Source organism: Chenopodium quinoa, unplaced genomic scaffold (assembly GCF_001683475.1).
Source record: "Chenopodium quinoa cultivar QQ74 unplaced genomic scaffold, ASM168347v1, whole genome shotgun sequence".
Lineage (NCBI taxonomy): Eukaryota > Viridiplantae > Streptophyta > Magnoliopsida > Caryophyllales > Amaranthaceae > Chenopodium > Chenopodium quinoa.
Genome location: NW_018743893.1, coordinates 1,268,892 through 1,290,421, shown reverse-complemented (window position 1 = coordinate 1,290,421; position 21,530 = coordinate 1,268,892). Strand labels below are relative to the sequence as shown.

The 21,530-nt window shown below is 32.2% G+C and overlaps 1 long non-coding RNA gene across 2 annotated transcripts; it reads left to right on the top strand.

Moving 5' to 3' along the window:
* The first annotated feature begins 9,706 nt into the window (after positions 1 to 9,706).
* On the top strand, positions 9,707 to 13,012 carry LOC110686712. Of its 2 annotated transcripts, none has more exons than XR_002504289.1 (2): positions 9,707 to 10,352; positions 12,568 to 13,012. It is a non-coding gene; the product is annotated as an uncharacterized LOC110686712 (long non-coding RNA). The 2 variants fall into 2 exon arrangements; XR_002504288.1 differs by having other exon boundaries at positions 12,546 to 13,012.
* Positions 13,013 to 21,530: the final 8,518 nt, after the last annotated feature.

The window sequence follows — 21,530 nt, the reverse complement described above, 5'->3', positions numbered from 1 at the left end:
CCGAGTCGGGTTCGATTCCAGCTTTATCGGTCCAGTCTTCGGTTCTTGAAATTCGAAATTTTGGTAGGGTCCAATCCGGTCTTGGATCGATGAAAAACCCTACATATACCATTATTCATTAATTTATCAAAAGAAAATATGGAGCAATTTAAATAACTGTGCATGACACATGACATAATCTAGACACAAGACACCTAGTTACCATTGATTTTAAAACTGAACATGACTTGGAGAAATTACATATTTACCCTTACTTAAAAATTTAGATTTTCATAATTTTACCCTTTATCTCCTATCACTTTCAATTAGCCACCATTTTTACTTTTCAATCTTCAATTCTTTAATACCCCCCCTTTTTCCCTAAATATAGTTCTCATTTGACTTATTTAGACATTTAAAACACGTGTTGAAGAGAGGAAATCAAATTTGGAAAAAACTCAAAGGGGATGCCCCCCTCTCGCCCACAACAATAGAGAAAGCATTTCAAACATCAAAGTATAAGCTCACATATTTAAACAAAATAACATTTGCTTCTCCCACTAATGTGGGACCAAACCCCTTCCCTCCAATATATAAACCAAATAAATCTTCCTTATCCCATCAATATGGGACAAAGAGTTTTCCTCCAAAATAAAATAAAAGTGGATTGCTAAATATCGCCCGCAAATCTCCACATAAAGCCCACAAATTTTCTTTGAATTGACACTTTTGCCCTTAATATATAAAAAAAAAAAAAAAAATCCTCACACACTCTCATCACCCAACCGCTCACCCATCTTCTTTCTACCGCAAGGAATTGGCGGCGACGGAGGTGGAGGAAGGCGGTTACGGTGACAAGGTAATTTTTTTTATTTTTAAATTTAAAAAAAAAAAACTCGAAGAGGGCGGGGCGCCTGGCCAGGACGCCATGGCTGCGCCCAGGCCAGACGCCAGCTCCACAGCGGCGGCGGTGGCTGGCCGGGACGCTAGGGCCACGGTGGTGGCGTCTTGTGAGGGCGCCGCCGCCATGGGGCTGGCGTTTGGCCTGGGCGCCGCCACCCTTTTTTTTATTTTTTTTGTTTATGTTAATTTTGTTTTTTTAGTTTTCTGTAATTTTTTTATTTTTTTCAGATTTTTTTTTGGTTTATGTTTATATTTTTTTTTCATTTTATTGTATATTTTTTTTTGTTTATTTTTATATATTTTTTTCAAATTTGTTGTATTTTTTTATGTTTATATTTAAAACAATTATTTTTTAACATAACTTATTAATGCATATTTAATTCAAATTTATCAAAGTTAAAAAACCAAAAAAACAAAAAAAAATTAAAAAAATTACAAAAAGTTTAAATAAAATTAAAAAAAAGGAAAAAAATTACAAAAAATTACAAAAAGTTTAAATAAAAAAAAAATAATACAAAAAATAGGAGTGGCGTCTGGCCAGGACGCCGCCACCAGACGCCACAGCCATGGTGGCGGCGTCCTGGCCAGACGCCACCGCCACGGTTGGAGCGTCCCGGCCAGACGCCACCGCCACGGTTGCGGCGTCCCGGCCAGACGCCACCGCCACGGTAGTGGTGTTTCGGCCAGACGCCACCCCTACTTTTCGTAATTTTTTCCCCGGACTATCTCGCTTTCCGGCGACGATGACGGCTCTTCGGTGTCCCTCAGCAATCCACTCTAGCTCCACATTCTTCGTGAAAGTGAATTACGGTTTCGATAAAAATTTGAAAAAGGGCAAAAGAGTCGAAGTAAAAATAATTGTGGGCTTTATGTAGAGATTTGTGGGTGATGTTTAACAAATCCCAAATAAAAACCTTTCTTAGCATTTATTTCCAACAGTTTCCACATGCTTGAAGCTCGATGGCTCTTTCAAACCTAATGTTGCGGAAGCTCTAGACATGCTTTGAACATAACAATTGAATCGGGGTTCACAAGGGTATGCTTGGAGTCAGATTGCTTCAAGTTACACAATGCTTTGGCCAAATGCCTTCGTTACGATTGTGAATGATATAATGAAGCTCTCACAAAGGTGCCACTCCTGCTCTTCCTCCTTTGTGAAACATTCTGGCAACATGGTGGCCCATAATTTAGCTAAATTGTGTAGTCAATTTGATGAGCTTAGAGTTTGGATGGAGGATTTTTCAAGTGATGTAACTGCTTTTGTTATGGCTGATTTAAGCCACTTTGATGTTTAATAAAATATCTCTGCTTCCCGTAAAAAAAAAAATTTAACTATTACTAAAACAAAACGTTGTTGACGTCATTACTATCCACATGTCACTCTCATAATAAAAAATTTCCCGCCTAAATACAAGGATGATGTCATTTTTTTGAGCTATCATATTTAATAATTTTGAAATTTGAATTTTAGAATCTTATACATTACAACTACAACCTATCAATTTATCCTTAGACATGAAATAATTTTAAGTAGCACACTAATTAATAGACTCCTACATTGAAATAGTATTAGGTGACATTCAACAGGTATTATATCTTATTTTTTGATAAAAATCTAAAAAGTTTTAAAAGTACAAATATTTTTGTACAAGGTGCATAATTCTTATTTATCTTTATCCATTTCTCTAAAAAAATGTATAAATTATAAAAATAGATTTTACATAAACCGTGAAAACTAACCTAATATATATATATATATATATATATATATATATATATATATATATATATATATATATATATATATATATATATATATAAGGCTAATAATAATTTTCTTTAAAGACAAATAGATTATATTTAACATGTTAAACACAAATAATTATTTTATTTAGAGACATAGGAAGTAGCATTATTGGAGGCATAAGGATGTGGGAACATACCAATATAGTGGTAATCTTGCTTGGAGGAAGACAAGGAAGTGTCCAATGACCAATGGTTGTCCATTTTACGTGTGGTTTATATTTTGACAGAGATGATGGACATTCACTACACAACTTTCTCATACGTAATCATTTTAGACAAGATTATTATGAATTAATTAGGATCCACCGCAAATGATTTTCCTCCCCTTAACTTGAGTCATTTCTCATTTGGTGTATACCATTTTAAATTAATTCTAACTCCATTTTTGAATGCCAAATTAATTCTATATTCAAAAACAAATCGAGCCGATTGTTCAACTCAACTGGCTCGATTTGAACTCAACTGGCTCGATTTGTTTTTGAATTTGATATTCTCATTTTGGTTACATATGTTCTGTGTGCGCATGCTCGATTGTTTATGAATTCAGATTTACTAATCCCTCCGTGGTTTAGTACTATGTATAGCATGCTCTTTCTATTATTTTGATAATGCCAAAAGGGGGAAAAAGAGGAACAAACTCAGAAAGCCGGACTCAAACCGATACCATTTCAAGTCTTCATCATTTAAGTACAAAGGTATAAATTTCACAATTTTGACGATGCAGACTTCTTTGCACTTAGTTAATTTTTCGTTTTAATAATTCTGTTGGTTTACTTAGTTAATGGTTACTCTGACTACCTGGATGATTATTTTGTTTAACCGAGTTTGTTTTTGCTTGTCATCATCAAAAAGGGGGAATATTGTTGAATTTACTACCTTAATATTTTGATGATTGACTTTCATAAAACAAACTCTGACTAATGATGTTTATGAGTCTTGGTTGAACAGAAAGATTCAGGTACACAAATACATGTTCCGGAGTAGGAACATAAGAGTTTGGAAGACTTGACGTAAGATGCAAGAAATCAAGATATCCTCATAAACTCCATATACTTAGTATATTCTTGTACTTACTTGAGAAGCCTAAGTGTTGGAAGGAATTAATAAAGAAACTCGAAGTTCGTGAAGGAACTTGACGGATGACTCAGAAAACTTTCTAAACGACAGTTTTACAACAGTTTTCAAAATCCTTAATTTAAGGAAGAGATAAAATCAGTTTGAATAGATTTATTTCATAAATAAATAAAATCTAAATAATTCTTCAATTTAAAAGATAATTTTATTTTAAATTAATTAATTGTTTAAGTATCTTTTTAATAAATAAATATTTATCTTTTTAATAAATAATCTTTTAAACTGATTTTGACTTGGTAAAATTCTGTTTGCTTAAAAACAGGATGCACGTTGGACTTGAGAGTCAAGTTAGTGAAATCATGTTTCTCAACTTCCTCTACTTACATCCCAACTTCCCAGTATAGGTGAACATGGGATTGAGGGGGAAGTGGAAACATGATGGAAGCTTGGATAATCTCCCTGTAAAAATAGATCAACGTGGCTTTTTGAATGTGTGGAAAAACAACTTAAGTTTTCTGAGCATAAATGTGTTTTGAAACCAGAGTTCCTTCCATCCTTAAGTTTCTTGAGTGCATTAGGGAAATCCTTGTAATTACTTTGTAATTGGGATTGGGGTTTGTGAGAGTTGTAAGTGTGAGGCTTGAGAGAGTTCATCACATTGTACAAGTGATTCAGAGTCGAATTACAGAGAGTGTGAAACTGCGATTGAGGGATCGTAGTTGGGTAAACTTGAGTTCCTCACGGAACTTGAGTCTAGGCAGAATATTAGCGATTGTAATTCATCTTTACATAGTGAAATCATTCATTGCCTATCTCGAGTGTCTTCTCTGTTAGTAGATAGTTTAATTTCGTAAAATTTTCTATAGTCTACAATTCACCCCCCCTCTTGTAGTAGACATTGTTCTATCATGGTTTTCACCTGCTTGAAGCTCGATGCCTCTTTCGAACCTGATATTGCGGAAGCTCTCGCCATGAGACATGCTTTGAACATAACAATTGAATCGGGGTTTACAAGGGTATGCTTGGAGTCAGATTGCTTGAAGTTACACAATGCTTTGGCCAAAGGGACGGTTACGCCAAATGCCTTCGGTACGATTGTGAATGATATACTTAAGCTCTCACAAAGGTGCCACTCCTGCTCTTTTTCCTTTGTGAAACATTCTGGCAACATGGTGGCCCATAATTTAGCTAAATTGTGTAGTCAATTTGATGAGCTTAGAGTTTGGATGGAAGATTTTTCAAGTGATGTAACTGCTTTTGTTATGGCTGATTCCACTTTGATGTTTAATAAAATATCTCTGCTTCCAGTCAAAAAAATTATCTATTACTAAAACAAAATGTTGCTGACGTCATCACTATCCACATGCGTCACTCTCATAATAAAAAATTTCCCGCCTAAATGCAAGGATGATGTCATCTTTTTTTTATTTTTTATTTTTTTATTTTTTTTTATTTTTTATTTTAGCTATCATATTTAATAATTTTGAAATTTGAATTTTAGAAGCTTCCTCATTACAAGTACAACCTATCAATTTATCCTTAAAAATGAAATAATTTTAAGTAGCACACTAATAAATAGACTCCTACATTGAAATATGTATTAGGCAACGTTAAACAAGTATTATATCATAATTTTGATAAAAATCTAAATTTTTTAAAAAGTACAGATTTTTTTGTACAAGGTGCATAATTCTTAAGTAGCATTATTAGAGGCAAGAGGATGTGGGAATATACCAATATACTGGTAATCTTGCTTGGAGGAAGACAAGGAAATGTCCAATGACCAATGCTTGTCCATTTTACGTGTGGTTTATATTTTGACAAAGATCATGGACATTCACTACACAACTTTCTCATATGTAATCATTTTAGACAAGATTTTTATGAATTAATTATGGATCCACCACAAATGATTTTCCTCCCCTTAACTTGAGTCATTTCTCATTTGGTGTATACCATTTTAAATTAATGCTAACTCCATTTTTGAATGCCAAAGTGAGTTTATAGTAATTATATGCATACAAATTAAGATACGAAGAGATATGTTGAATTATATTGCCATTACTTCCTTATGATAGCCTGGACTGGCCCAACAAAAAAGCCCATGTTTGAGGGCTGGAGTTTCCAGTCCAACTCCAAATGTTTCTACAAAATAGCCTTTCAACAGACAAATTAAAGCTCAGCCCAACCTAATGTTAGCACATGAATTTTTTTACTCACTTTATTTTTTTTAAGATGCAATATTTTTTGTTTTTGTAAAGAACCCGAGCAGGGACATACTAGTACTAGGCTAAAACAAGGTCCGCCAAAGTTTGAAGGCTTTGGGGAAATGAGTTGTTACTTTTAATATTCCAACATAAGTTCTTATTAGTTTGCATTATACAAAATCTTGCCGTTAGAGAATTACATTCAAATTTTCATTCAGCAATACTGCACTTTAAACTGCTAATGAGCTAATCTTAGTTAGATTAAATCCAATTAGATGTACTCTAATCAACAGAAATATTCTTTTGTGATGCAAATGACAATACTTTTAGCATATAAGATATATGGGATCTTTTTGGTGGGAACCCCTGCAAAAGAGAAAAGCAAAATTTTACACAGATCAGATGAATTGGCACATTGCCATGTGATATCATCAGGTTTATTCAAGATTCCATTGAGACTATTTCTTTAATTTTTTATTTATTTATTATTTTATTTTTTTTTACATTTTTAATACAAGTAATAATTTAAGTTAATTTAATTGATGAACAAAAAAATAGGGTGAGCTTTCTTAATCATCTTTATCCTTTAGGTTTTAGACTTTGTTTTGATGTATAAAAAAAATTGGATCTCTAAGTAATGTAAGTTAAATTAAAAGACCATCTTTTATCAGAAAATCCCTTAACTTTTCTTTATCTTTAGACATTTATGCCTACTTTGTGGTCTTTCCACTAAAATGCCTTTTTTGGCTAACCAACTTAAAAAAGTTGATCAAAAAGGCTAGAATTTTCATCAAACTTTGTCAGAGTCAAACCCTAAATGTCAAATTAAGTTTGGTAAATATTTTTGATACATACTTTAATTAATTACCTTACAAATTTTAAATCTTCCAATGTCTCCATGATGGGGAGATTAGGAGCTAGCATAGCCCCCAAAGAATACAATCCTTAATGATCAAACCATATAGACGAATGCAAGTTTACATATAGACGAAGTTTTATAATATAATGGAGCATTTTAAATGCAAGATATCGATCAAAACATAAATTTTAATGGCGTCAACTAGACCTCCTTTGTTCTCCATGTCTTCTTATAATGACATTTCTTTTGACCGACTTAGATTTTCCGACCAACTAGGGTGATTACAATTATTTTATGTAACATATCATAGTTTAAGAATAATAAAACTCCATACATCTAATTAGGGCTGCATCATTGTGTAGTAAAAGGGTAAAGCTTGCGACGTTAAAAGTTTGGATGATTTAATCCTTGTATAATTGTATTACTCTAGATTAGTTATTCCTATTCATAACATCAATGAAATGGATGGGTTGCAAATGTAAATAGGAATGAAGAGGAGAACTAAATATATAAGTATATAGTAAAATAAATTTGGAGTGAAGTGTACCTGTGTCATATTTAACTCATAATCTCGAAGAACGAAGTAGAAAGTTAATAAAGATATATAATAACTTAATCATGCTTAAGGAAGTCAAGGCCACACTCATACATATAAGCAGTCAAATAAAGCTTGTTGAAATACATGCCCTTGTCTTGAAGTAAGCACATTTAATGGCCAGATAATTAGTCCTACGGACAAGGCTATCTCGCCATTTTTTTTATTTATTTAATTTTTTTTTTTAGTTATTTGGAAGAAGTAGTTGATTAATGGATTATAGAGATGTAAATACATAAATCAATAAAAATAATTAAATATCATTAGCTCCCACAAGGCGTTGTGTCCCTAATAATAGAGTTGAGAATCAAACTCGTGATTTTCAAGTCATGACACTATTGAACACATACATATTTTCTAACCATGTACTAGATTAAAATTAACTTACGCAGCTATGCATTACAATTTCCTAAGACACAATAGGCCGTGTGTTTTTGAGCTTTTGGCAGAGCAGAGCAGAATAGGTGTCGGGAGAGCACATCAGCTAATTTATACTCAGCAAAGCAGAGCAGACCACCTCAAAAGAACAAGACCCAACCCTAATAGAGATGAAAAACATAATCGATGTTCTAACCACTGGACTGGATCAAGATTAATTATATTAACTTAAGCGTTACACAATTTGGTGAATTTTGAAGTAGAGTTGCAAACTAGCTTAGAATCCATAAAATAACTTGGTTAAGAGGACAACCAAAAAGAGGCTTTCTAATCTCTCACTTTCCAATCAATATATATTTATGTGAAGGCCTCTGTGATTCCTAAGATCCATGATTTTGTTGTTCATAACTAAACCCAATAAAGCACCAAAGCATCTAATCTACTCCCAAGTCCCAACAATATTCTAATAAAAGCATGCATATACAGTCATAAACAGCCTTTTCTTACAATTAATATTTGTATAACAAGATTATTATTATTGAGACACTTAAAAAGAATGTTTTCAACTCTGCAACCGCATCTTAGACTACCCAATAATTATATACTACACCAATATTAGGACAGTGGCTATCATTATTCAACTAAAAAATGTTAATAAAAACATAGATTAGGGAGTCATTTTATTAATGGGGCTCATATCACTTAATGAGTTGATTAGTTTTACCTGTAATGATTGATGAGATTGTAGCGTATTAATCTGCTGCTCGAATTCCTTCATTCTTATTCTACATAAACATAACTATTCACCTAGCGATAGCTCTTATGCTTGCTTGTTATCTATGATGCACCATATTGTCACAATGATACACTCATGATTACGTACGTACACCACATTGCATCATCATAACATAATTACTTGTACAAGATAGATTACCAATTATATTGGCCGAGCTGAGGACTACTTTATTTTGACCTTAATTATTACAATGTAGCTAGTTGTTCTACAAGATACCCAACCTAATTACCTCATTAAGGATCAATTCATCACTCCTTTCTATTCTATATTATTGTAACCCATGAGATAGGGTCATTATTGTGAATGTACCTTTCAAAATATATGGAATAACTAATTAAGGGCATTCTAATATTTCTTCATTTGTTATATTACGAGAGTATAAATTTACAAGGATATGAAAAATGTAAAATTTAATTAAGTTTAACGTTAACAAAATTATGGAGTACTTTGAAAAGGACTTGGGATAACCGGATTCGAGGTACATAAGATATAAGGTAAACGTACATTTTGAGAATGATTACATGACAATCCTAGCTTTAGGAATGCTAAAATCAATTGCCTAGGTTTTGCTAAAACAGTTTACATGAGCTAAGAGTTCATTTGAATCACATGATGTTCACATATTTAAATTTATCTACATGCACTTACTATAAAACTTACTTTTGTTAAACTTATTTTTATTGTAAATTGCTTACTTTAATCCCTGGTTCATTATTATTCTTCGTCTTCTTAAGAATTTTGCCTCATGACTTAAAGATCATGGTACTAAATCAAATTTTACTTGGGCTCACTCTGAAAAGAATGAGAATAATGATCTTACTCCATATTATTTTCCCTCACTTTTAATGAAATCTCACATACAAAGTTTGACTAAATTGACTTGTAAGAAATCTCAATTCAGTAAGGTGGTTCTTCTCTTCATCATAAGGGGAAAAAACATTCAAAAGTTGAATGAATCATGATATACGTCCACCACAGATACAAAAAAGGAAGAAACCATTAAAAATAGTGGTAAATTAGCTAGGGCACATACTTTAGAGAATAAGGGTGTATGACCCCCTAAAATGGGACCCACCAAAAAGAGCCTCCTTACCCTCTTCATAATTATCTCCATCATCATAATTCCATCTCAAAGATAGAATGTGTGAGAGTCAGAAACAAAGAGGAGAGAGAAAATTAAAAGAGAGAGAATGAATGAGATAGAAATCATGATGATGGTGAGTGCACGCAAACCATTCTTGTTTTTTTCTTCTTAGCCTCTTTCATTTTTGGTACTCAATTACAAACAATATTTCTTGATTATCCCCCAAAAAAATAAACTCCTACATTCTCACACAAATTATCATCAAAATCAAACACCTACCCCAAAAAAAAAACAAAGAAATTCATCATGATGATGTTTTCTTCCTCCTCTAAAATTAGTAGTCTCTTATTATTATTACCCTACACTCTGACTCTTGTTCATCATCATCATTACATCCTCACTCCTCTTCTTATTCCTTTTTTCAACTCTCATCATCACCATCATTTCCTCCACCACTATCCTCCTCTCGTCGTACTTCCTCTGTCCTCAAATAATCGTCGTGTCCTGTTATTATTACTATTGCTATTTCAACCTCCCCCTCGAACACGACACCTTATTATCATTATCATCATCAACAACAACTAGAAGAAGAGCAGCAACAACAACATGATGACTATTCTTCTTACTATTTGAAGCAACAAACAAAACAAAGTTGAAGAAATTAAAAAGAGGTTTAATTTATTCTCTCTTAAATATTTCTTTCTATCTCTTGAGTTGTTAGTTGCTCATCACGGGGAATCAAGCATCTTGGTCCGATTGTTTGTACGTTAATTAGCCCTAGTTGGCTAGACATCTAGCTAACTTGGTTTTTTGGTTTGTTTAATTAGGTAGATCTAAATCCTTTTTGCAAGATCTCCATCAAAATTAAGTTTTTATATTATCTAATTTCTGTACTGTTATTACTATTACTATGTTTTTTTTTATGTCGTGCAATTTTTAATTAATTGTATTCGCGTGTTTTTTGTATTAATTTGAAACAAAGTTCTTTGATAAGTTTACACTTTATCATTGCTTGTTTAATAAATTTTCTTTGATTTTACCCTTGATTTGTACTTTGTATTACCTTTGATTTCTAGAATTATGACGTTTTTATTATATTTTATTTTTATTAATTTTCTTGTGTGATATATAATGATAGTTTGCACTCGATCTTAATCAACCTATGTGTTCCTAATAAATTGATATGAGTTTATATTATTAATTATTTCATAACAAAATTTATATTGGGCAAGTGTAATCCATCTATATGATCGATGCCATGTTTATTAATTAAGAATATATAATATCATAATCTTTGACCTACAAGTTAGGGTTTGTATAGATAATCTACGAAGTATATTAATTATGTATCTAGCTTAATGTCTTACCTTAGATGTTGTTTAATTCGAGAACAAATCTATATGATGTTATGTATGTGAGGAAGTATATACTTGTACTGTACGTAGGATTTTATGTAAGAAATATTTTCTTGCATCACGGCATCAAATATCACTATATTGTAAATACAATAAGTGTATTGTATATTGTAGACTTCTACATCGCAAATCACATATATACTTCCTATAAAAACTTGATAATTGTTGGTTTTTATGCGATTTAGGTGACTAAGCATGTTGTAAAACAATAAATCAATGTATACAAAACCTATTGACCCGGTGGTCAACCGGATCTTTGATTATGCCTGGCTATAAATGAGCTGTCTATCATCATGAGCATAGTACTCCAATCTAATCATACCTAAAATTCTCAAGGATTGAAATAATGACGTACTAGATAGCTAGATTCATGAAATTTGCTAATTTTTCAACTCTTTTATGATTATAATTTGTTGCTTCTAGAGTTTCGGATTACTTTCTTGACTTTTGATCAATCGTTACATATGAATATATACAAGTACTGTAATTGTGTAAGAAGTATATACAAGTATTAGAGATCAGAAAGAAAGATGAGAATTAGAAATAGCATATTTTTGGATCCTTAAGCAAGCTAGCTCACTATCTTCATGCATGCACATTCTAATTAAGGTTGATATACAATATACTTCATATATACATATGAAATAAGAATGAAGGTAATTTTATTATTCTAAAGTTTATTACTCGTATAAATTTTCCGTAATATCTCATGTATATCTTTACGATATACAAGTATAAAAATTATATTCATTTACAAAGGATATAAATTAAATAAACGAGCTTCCGTCTAAAAATGTGCATTGTGTGTGGTCTTGTTTGGTTTGGAGTAGATAAGTTAACTATTATATGTTGTCAAAATACCAAAAAGAAAAAACGTTTAGTAGATGACAATAATATCATTCCGTGTTTTGATATCAACAAACCTAAGGATCATTTTTTCTATATGTTCTATAATTTCAAATCTCATAAAATTCTAAAATGATGCGACACATTTCATCTTTTCCTATGCAATTTACTGTCAATATTGAAAGTTGTTGCAACAAACGAAGTCACTTTTGTTATAAAGGTCTACTATGATGTTCCCTCAAAACCCAAAAATGTAAAGTATAGTTTATATGCAAAGATGGTATGAATGTACTTGTTGGCTCTCTCTTCTTGATTATATGCTTGATCAAATGTATAATCATAGATTATCAAGAATATTTGACTATATTTTCTCCGTCTATATCCCTTAGCAAACAGTCTCTTTATTTAGTAGAGTTGTATTCGAATTTTGCATAGGATTCAATTCCAAAATGCAACCCTATTACTGTCAAATATAGACCTTCCAATACTAATGAAACCCTATTAATTTTCAAAAGCATGTAATTTAGTACAAGTGAAGCTCTCCATAGTTGAAATTTGATGTGTTAGGCTTGAACTATTTCGTGTCACGGCTGTTGCTGATAGGTCTCAACCCGCTACTCCACAGAGAATTGCTAGTAACGACGATGGATACAAAAGTGGAAGATTTTATCATTTTGTCCTCTTTCTTGGTACATACCATGCTGCTTTCGCTTGTGACAAAGATCCTTAAATCTATATATTGTGTCATTCTACTGATATGTGGAGTTGCAACATTTAAATGTTAGGAAGAATGAACCCTTATGTTGGCCTGTGGCCACGGCTCAAGACTATGACTGCAAACCCTCCAAGAGGTACTGCAGAAGCAAATCAACCTCAATGAGGCCGAAGCTGAAGCAGCAATTTCTTAATCACGGGCTCATAGCTAAGTAGAACTGAAAATTCTATCAAACACTAGGGTGTACCATACCCTGTGTAAATCTACAACACTTTTTTTTTGTAACTGATTTCTTAATTAAAGCATTATGTTATTATCTTCCATATTTATACCTTTTTAAATTAGAATTTCTCTACATTCATTCATTTTTAAATTTTAAAAACAGAGAGGAAAAATCTAGAGAGAGATATTCAATATTTAGATAGAGAAGTAGAAGGTTAATAGCAAAAATGGTGGTACGGGACAAATTTCTATCATGATTCGGATTGTCGATTTGCAATGGATGGCCATGAGGAAGAAATTTTTTTTGATGATGATGGTGATTTTGTTGACTTTGAATCCGAAGGAGAAGGTAATTATTATATATTTACGTATTTAAGTTTTTTTTATTATTATTATTGTTTTTTTTTTTCCAGAATTTAGATCATGTGAAATCAATATTGATTTTAGTTTTGATAATCAATAATTAATTTTCAACTATTAATAGATTTTGCATTTTTTCTGAATTTGTGTTATTTTTCGGAGGTTGAAGATGATATTCTTTGGATTATGAATTTATGATTAATGTTCTTTTTCATTTTTTGATACATATTTAATTTTTATGTGCTTTAAGGCTTACGTTCTTTGAATTCTTTAAATAGAACCTTATATTCATAGGATTTAGATGACATTTTTAATTATATGATATTTATTTTGAATATCATTTATTAATCTAATATATATATTATATAAATAAAGTAGACATTTTTGGAGAGCATTTGGAGCGCCACGTAAGAACTATACTTATTTCGACCAATAAGAAGAAAGATTTGTATTTTTATTTTTGAATTAAAAAATTATGTCGCCACCTAAATAAAAGTAACGAATTAGATTTGATATATCTAAAATTTTAATGCCATGTAGATTATAATCCACGAATTAAATTATTTTAATGAAAAAAATAAAGTAAAAATATAGGAAAAGATAAATTTATTAATTCAATACTACGAGTATATAAGAAATCCAAAAAAATATACTACAAATATTTAAATGATAAACGCTTATAATAAAGTTTGATACCTATCATTATAAGATAAATTTTGATAGTATTTATGATAATAAATACAAATTGTTCGTTAATTATAATTAAATTAAAATTTGTGATACCTACCATTATAAATTGACACATCATACGACACAAACAAAATTTCGTATCAATAAAAAAAACCTCATCAAGCGAATTTTGTATTAGTAATTTTGTGTTAATTTTTGGTCATCAATGGCCGGGTAATTTTTAGCTTAATTTTTAAAATCCTATGTTTAAATTAGTATTTCTAGTTATTACTTACATTGTATTAATTTAGGATATTCAACGATTATATGTTTATGTTTTATTTACTAAATGTTATTTTACATGCAAATATAACACATCATACGACACAAATAAAATTTCGAATCAATACAAAACCCCATCAAGCGAATTTTGTGTTAGTAATTTTGTGTTAGTTTTAGGTCATCAATATCCGGGTAATTTTTAAAATCTTATGTTTAAATTTATATTTGTAATTATTAGTTACATTGTATTTATTTAGGATACTTAACGTTTATTTGTTTATGTAATGGCATACGATTAGATGTTATATACTTAATATATGGTTGGCTTTAGTTATTTTTGGAGATGATGAAAAAATTCCAATAATACATAAATTTGATTTTATATTGCAACAATTTTTCATTTATTGGTAAATATATTGATTTATTTTATATAAATGTAAAGATTTAATTTATATCAATTTCAGTTTGGCTAACATTTCACGGTTCAATTTATCCATTGATGTAGTAGGTTGGTTGTGGATGAGGTTGGTGATTCTATCGAAATAAAAAATATGGTAAAACAATGAATAATGATTTAGGATTTAAATTACTATAAATTTATCATTTCACATTAAAGATTTTATATAACAGAAAAAATATCATATTTACAATTTATTTATATTTAATAAATTCATTATAAATTATAGTAAAAAAAAAAGGAAATATTAAACTATTATAATTTTGTCTGAAATTATTAAATACAATAAATCAAATAATTAAAAATCTTAGATGAAAAAATCGTGCATCGCACGGGCTTCCATCTAGTTATTTATTATTTTGTGTATTTATTATCATCTAATTTTATTTTATTTTATTTTATTTTATTTTTGTTTTGAAATTGATAACGATATTCTTTTGGAACCTCCTCTAGTGATAAAGAACATTCGTAATATTAATGAAGAACAAGATTATATTATGTAATGAACATTATGTATATTTACCCACCCATCTTGATTCAAAGACAAAATTCAAAGAACATTTCACAATAAACAATGAACATTATGTGACAAAAAAGTACATCATAAAAGTTGAACATGATACGGATACAAAATTCAAAGAACATTTCACTATAAACAATGAACATGTGACTATAATATTACCACCAACAACACATCACCGGAAACAGCTCCCCTCCCCAAACCCCCCGGCTACCTTCGTCACCGTCGTCGCCGCCCTCCCCTCCCCCAAACCACCATCACCGAAACCTCATTCCCCTCCCCTCAAACCACCAACGAATCTGAACGTTGGAGCAATGAGATTGATACGTCGTCGGAGTTGGGGTTTTTTACGTGGTGGGTAGGAGTCGGAAAAGGGAGAGGGAACGGCAAGGAGGCCGGGGTTGGGGGTTGTGGGTGCTGGCAGGGGGTCGCCGGTGGCCCGGGAGTGGGGAAAATTTTAATGAAAGAGATTAACAGTGGTGGTGGTGAATCTAGTGATTCCCATTGTTTTTTTACAACCAAACAACATACTACATTTGAGGGATTTTCATTCCATTTCATTTCATTCCCTTTGTTCATTCCATTCCATTTACCCCGTGCAAACCAAACGACTTCTAACATTAAATCAAATTTGGCATGCTTAATTATCTACTCTACCTGAAACTAAAGTTGCTGATCTTTTGGAGCGTGAAATGCGTGGACCTCTATAAAAATAGGCAATTCCTACTATAATTGGGCCTACTAAGTAGTGATACAAACTCATGGCCCAATAACAACTTATATTATTACATTATATATGGGCCAATTGGGCCACTTAATTAAAAAAATACTACGTAAATTGATGTTCAATTAGTGGGAAGGTTCTGAATATGCACTAGAATGTTCCACACTACCAAATCGTCCACTAACTAATCTTAACCACCAATTAAGTTGACTTTTACATGGATAATCTATATGTATGTATATTAATAATAAATTAATATTATTTTTTATTTTTTTTGACAGCAAAATTAATACTAATTTAAGCTTGTCTTTCTTAAGTAACAGCTGGATCTTAGCTTAAAAAATTGTGACTTAAACTATGCTCTATTAAAGTACTAACTTGTTGATTCTCCTAACGGTTCTTTGACAGTTTGACCTTGAAGAGTACTTAAATTCAATATTTTTGGGATTTATTAGTGGTTTTATAGGTTTTTATTATGACTTACTAAAACTAGAGAAGTATTCGTTAAATAATACTCGTATTAGTTATCACTTGTATTACATTATAGATAGATTATAATATGGTTAACTATCGATTAATTGAAATTTTGCAAAATAAGTTACACGTATTGTGTAGCTTGTGACCTCACTAACCTAAGGATTGAAAGTTATAGAGCTATTTAATTGCTTTAATTTGAATAATTTCCTATCTCAATTCTTATATCAACTTTAATTGTTTTTACATTTTCTTTCTTATAAATCATACTATATTTATCATTTTCATACAACCATACCTTTTAAATTTTTTCGACTTTTACGATAAATGAGCGTAAATAGCTTTCATCCAAGATACTCTCATACTTTCTATACAATTCTTTGAATGTTATCATCTTTATATTATTTTTATAATAAGATCACATCTCTTACAAGATGAAATAAAAACAATAGCAAGAAAGGGATTCATTCTAAGCATAAATATACATCACAAGTTATAAGAGGAAAAATATCACGTTTCTCTCATTATAAGAATATTAATGATAAAATGAGTATTAAATGCCAAGAAAATAGAACAAGAAACATCAAATCAATTAAGAAGGCAAACAATTCCTGCCTCAATAAAGAAGTAAACCTTTTGGTATATCTCAGCATACCATCTTAATCCAACCACATGATTCTCCACCTTTATGTCCCTACCCAAAATCACAACAATAGTTGAACCCCTTTTACTAAACGAGGCCTAAGTGGACCTTACCTTTATGCTCAATTTAAGATATTGGAAAAATAAAAAAATATATGCAGATACATTCTTAAATTGCAAAAGCTGCAAGTAAAACAAATATTTATGTTACTAACTTAGATGTTCATAAGGGAGAGATTGTTATATACATTTGGGTGTATCGTACACTCATAAATATTTTGTTTTCATTTTGATGATGGTTTTTTATTTGATCATCAAATAAAAATTAAAAACTAACCTTGGGTGTACGATGTATAAGTGGATACTATATATACTTCGTACAGATATAAATATTGGATATGTAAGTAAAATTGTTTGAATGCTTGATTTATGTGTTTTTATTTTATAACTCCGTAGTTATAGGAGAGCACCTATTATATGGACTATGTTAAAGTAGTGTATTGATTTGCGATGACTTGCATATATTAAAATTACACATTCGTATTATTTTATTTCATTTTTATATTTAAGTTGTTTTAAATGCTTCAAATTATTCGTCACTTAATATAACTAGAGATTTAGGCCTTCACCTTATTTTCATTTATTTTAGGGTTAATAAGTTCAGATAAGATAAGTTCAGGAAAAATAAGTTTAGATAAGTTGTGATAAGGGTTAATCAGTGTTACCCAAGTTTAATTTATAACTAAAATAAGTTCTAATAAGGGCTAATAAGTTTAGATAAGATTAAATAAGTTCAGATAAGTAAAAATCAGGTGAATAGAACGCACCCTTATATTTTAAGAAGTATTGACAGGGGCGGATCCAGTATTTCCGAGATGGTGAGTCACCATCAATTATTGATCGCTTGTGAAAGTACAATTTTTTTTCCCCCGGATCTAGTTCATAATTAATTTCAATCCAAAAATTATATTACAACCAAATTATTTTCTATCCGAAAATAGGACATAAAAATCCATACTATAACCGAATAGTAATAAATAAAAATTTCATCTTAAAAGCCGAAAGTAGTACAAATAACATATTAAATGGTACTATAAAACTACTCATATTACTTAACTTTATGGGTTTTGTTTTTTTTTTTTTTAAAAAAAAAAACTTAATTGAGAAGCTTTAGGCAAAAAAAATTAAAAATAGTTGCACACATAAAAAGATATAAATAAAAGACAAAAATAAAATAAATAAATAAATAAAAACCTTAAGAGACCTGTTATAAGGAAAACCGTTCTCTTTAATTTTAAACAATAAAGCGACCTGTTATATAGATGACAGGTCTTTGATATTGCTACTACACTTTCAAAGCTAGTTTCACGCTCAATTGCAATAGCAAAGAGACTGATATTTTTTAAAAAAAATGAAAAAATAAAATAAAAATAAAACTGAACTTCAAAATTTTATTTTTTGACTTGTGATGCACGTGCACCAGTGTGCACACATAGATCCGCCAATGAGTATTGAAGTACTTGGAATTCGAAACGTCTTTTCTCATTTTACTAAATGAGGACTTAATCCTTGATCTTGGCTATGAGGCGTGAGCTTAGTAATGCTACTACTTGACTAGTACTAAACCGGTAAACCCTCATAAACTAGTTTGTTTATTTTAGAGTATTATTAAATTAGATAATTTTCGTACCATGCTCAATTTTTAAATTAACTAGTAATGAAATATATAAGTTTATAGAGAAATGTAACATAATAGCCAATCATAGTAATAAAAAAAAATAATGAGATTTCTAGGCAAATAATAATTTGAAAAAGGAAAAAAAAAAGAAAAAAAAGATAGATTAAGTAAAAGTTTCCTAAGAAAAAACCTACGCTTACGTACAGATATGTAGATACTAACAATACAATGTTTTGGCCACAAACAAAGTTTTAAACCCTAGTTTATAGTTTGGTGGTTTCTAAAGTGTCCATATATATTGACATGACAAATTTTAACATTCACAAATCTCAAGCCATAGCGCCCAACACTATGTTAATTTATTACTTCTTTCGTCTCTATTTGTTTGCCCCATTGTCAAAATATGGGTCAAACTTTGATAATTTTGACCATAAATTCTCGTTGTTCTATCAAAGGAAATATAGTCATGTGTGATATTGTTTCATTGTTTGGTTCCTCTCATTATAAGTTTAATTAATATCTACTTTTTATAATTTTTACGCATATGAAAATTGATATATAAACGTTTTAACACATGTCTTGGTCACCGCGTAAAGTCAAATAGGACAAAAATAAAGGGACAGATGGAGTATCAATTGTCACCCACATACAAAGAATAATTGCAACCCAAATATTTTTATTTTCCTAAAAGAGAGAATATTTTCATGTATAATATGTGAATGCTAAGGTGACATACTATAGAATGGATTGAATAATTATTGTGGATGTTAGCTAGATCTATTAGTTAAAACTTTAATGGGAGATATTCAAGATCTTAGAACAAATTTAAGGTATTGTTGGATATTTAATTATTTTGTAAATATTTCTGTATTAATGAATAATTCTGTATCTAATGTAGAGTAGTGTTGTATGACTATTTGGATTGTATTTTTGGATAATGGTAATTTTTAGGGATTTGTTAAACATCGCCCACAAATTACTACATAAAGCCCACAAAATTCACTTAGTTTGCCAAAATTGCCCTTGACCTTAAAAAAAAAACACTCACACTCTCATCACTCACACTCTCATTGCTCATCTTCTTTCAACCTATCTAAAAAAAAAAAAATTCAAATAACGGCAATGTCGAGGCGGCAAGGCAAGGAATTGGCGGCGGCGGCGGAGGGAAGGATGTCCCAAGGAGGAAAGGTACATTTTGTTAAAAAAAAAAAAAAAAAAGGGAAAAACCGCCGTGACGGCAGTAGGGCGCCCTGGCTGGACGCCCAGCCAGCGGTGGTGGCGCCAGCTGCAGACGCCGCCACCAGTTGGCTGGCGCCTGGGCTGGACGCCATAGCCACGGTTGTGGCGTTTATTCAAGGCGCCGCAGCCGTAGCTGTGGCGTCCAGCCCAGGCGCCAGCCCACTGGTGGCGGCGTCTGCAGCTGGCGCCACCACCGCTGGCTGGGCGTCCAGCCAGGGCGCCCCCCCCCCCCTTTTTTTTATATATTTTTTTAAAAAATTGTTTTTAATTTTTTTTTTTTTGTGTAATATAAATTTGAATTGTTTTTATATTTTGTTGTTTATTTTTATAAAAATTTTCAATTTCGTTGTATTTTTTCTATGTTTATATTTTGTTTACAATTATTTGTATGTTTTTAGTTTATTTGATTTGGGAGTGGTAGCTATTTTCGTATAAATTTTTGTATGTTTATATATTTTAAAATTTTGTGTAGAATTCACTGGGTCGTCATGGTGCGGGGAAGAATATAGAGCTTCTTAGTAGAAGCTATTCAGTGGAGAGGTCGGGGCATAGACATGTCAGATCCCGTGGTATTTCGGCCTCAGCTCGTAGAGAACGGATCCACCGTCGGGATGAGGATGACGATGACGATGATGATGCTGAGGAGGGTGACCAGGAGGAGGAGCAGGAGGAGGGCGCAGATGAGGATGAGGATGTGGACGATGGCAGTGGACCGTATGATGATTACGGTCCATTCAGTCAGAGGGTTGATGACATGTACGAGACACATATGGTGGAGGTGCGTAAGGGTAGGGGTGGTAGGTTTGTTAGTAGATCTGGCACATCATCTGCGTCCACTGTATCTGGGGCAAGCAGGAAACGGTCGAGGGCCGGTAATGATTCTTGGGTTGTTAGGAGTGAGGTGCCCGGTGGGCCTGTTGACGGGAGTGTGATTCCTAGATTTCTAGGACACATAGCTGCCCGTATTTGGGAGGACCAGGAGAGGCCTTCAGTTACGGGGTTGTTGAAATGTCATACCCGGGAAAAGACTTGTAGCTTTTTGCGTACATGGGCTGAGGCCTGGCCGGCGGAGAGCGAGATGTTCGAGCGACTGGAGGGCACTGGGGTGAATCACGTTCCTGCCACCATGCACGATAAGATTGACAGTACGCTGATCACGGCTTTCATTGAGCGATGGCAGCCGGATACAAACTCTTTCCACCTTCCGTTCGGTGAGATGACGTCGAGGCCATTCTGGGGATTCGTGTTGAGGGTAGACGACTTTGTGCTGTGGCTGATGCGGATCAGGCAGATTCGCTGGCGGAGTTGTTGGCGGTGGACAGGGCTGCACTGTACACCGAGGCGCTAGGTGTTTGGGAACACGGAAGTGTGAAGATCGCATCCGTGTTGCAGCGGTGTTTGTACCCCAGTGCACGTAGGACGCCCGACGCACAGCTGAGTGCTTATGTTTTTCTACTCCTCGGATGTACCTTGTTTCCGGATAAGAGCGGCGGAAACAAGCTCAGGCCACGCGACATAGTAGAGGCGTGTGACCCCGACAGTGTAAGCCAGTTTTCCTGGGGATCGGCTACGTTGGCGTATTTGTATCGCCAACTAGGATTTGCGA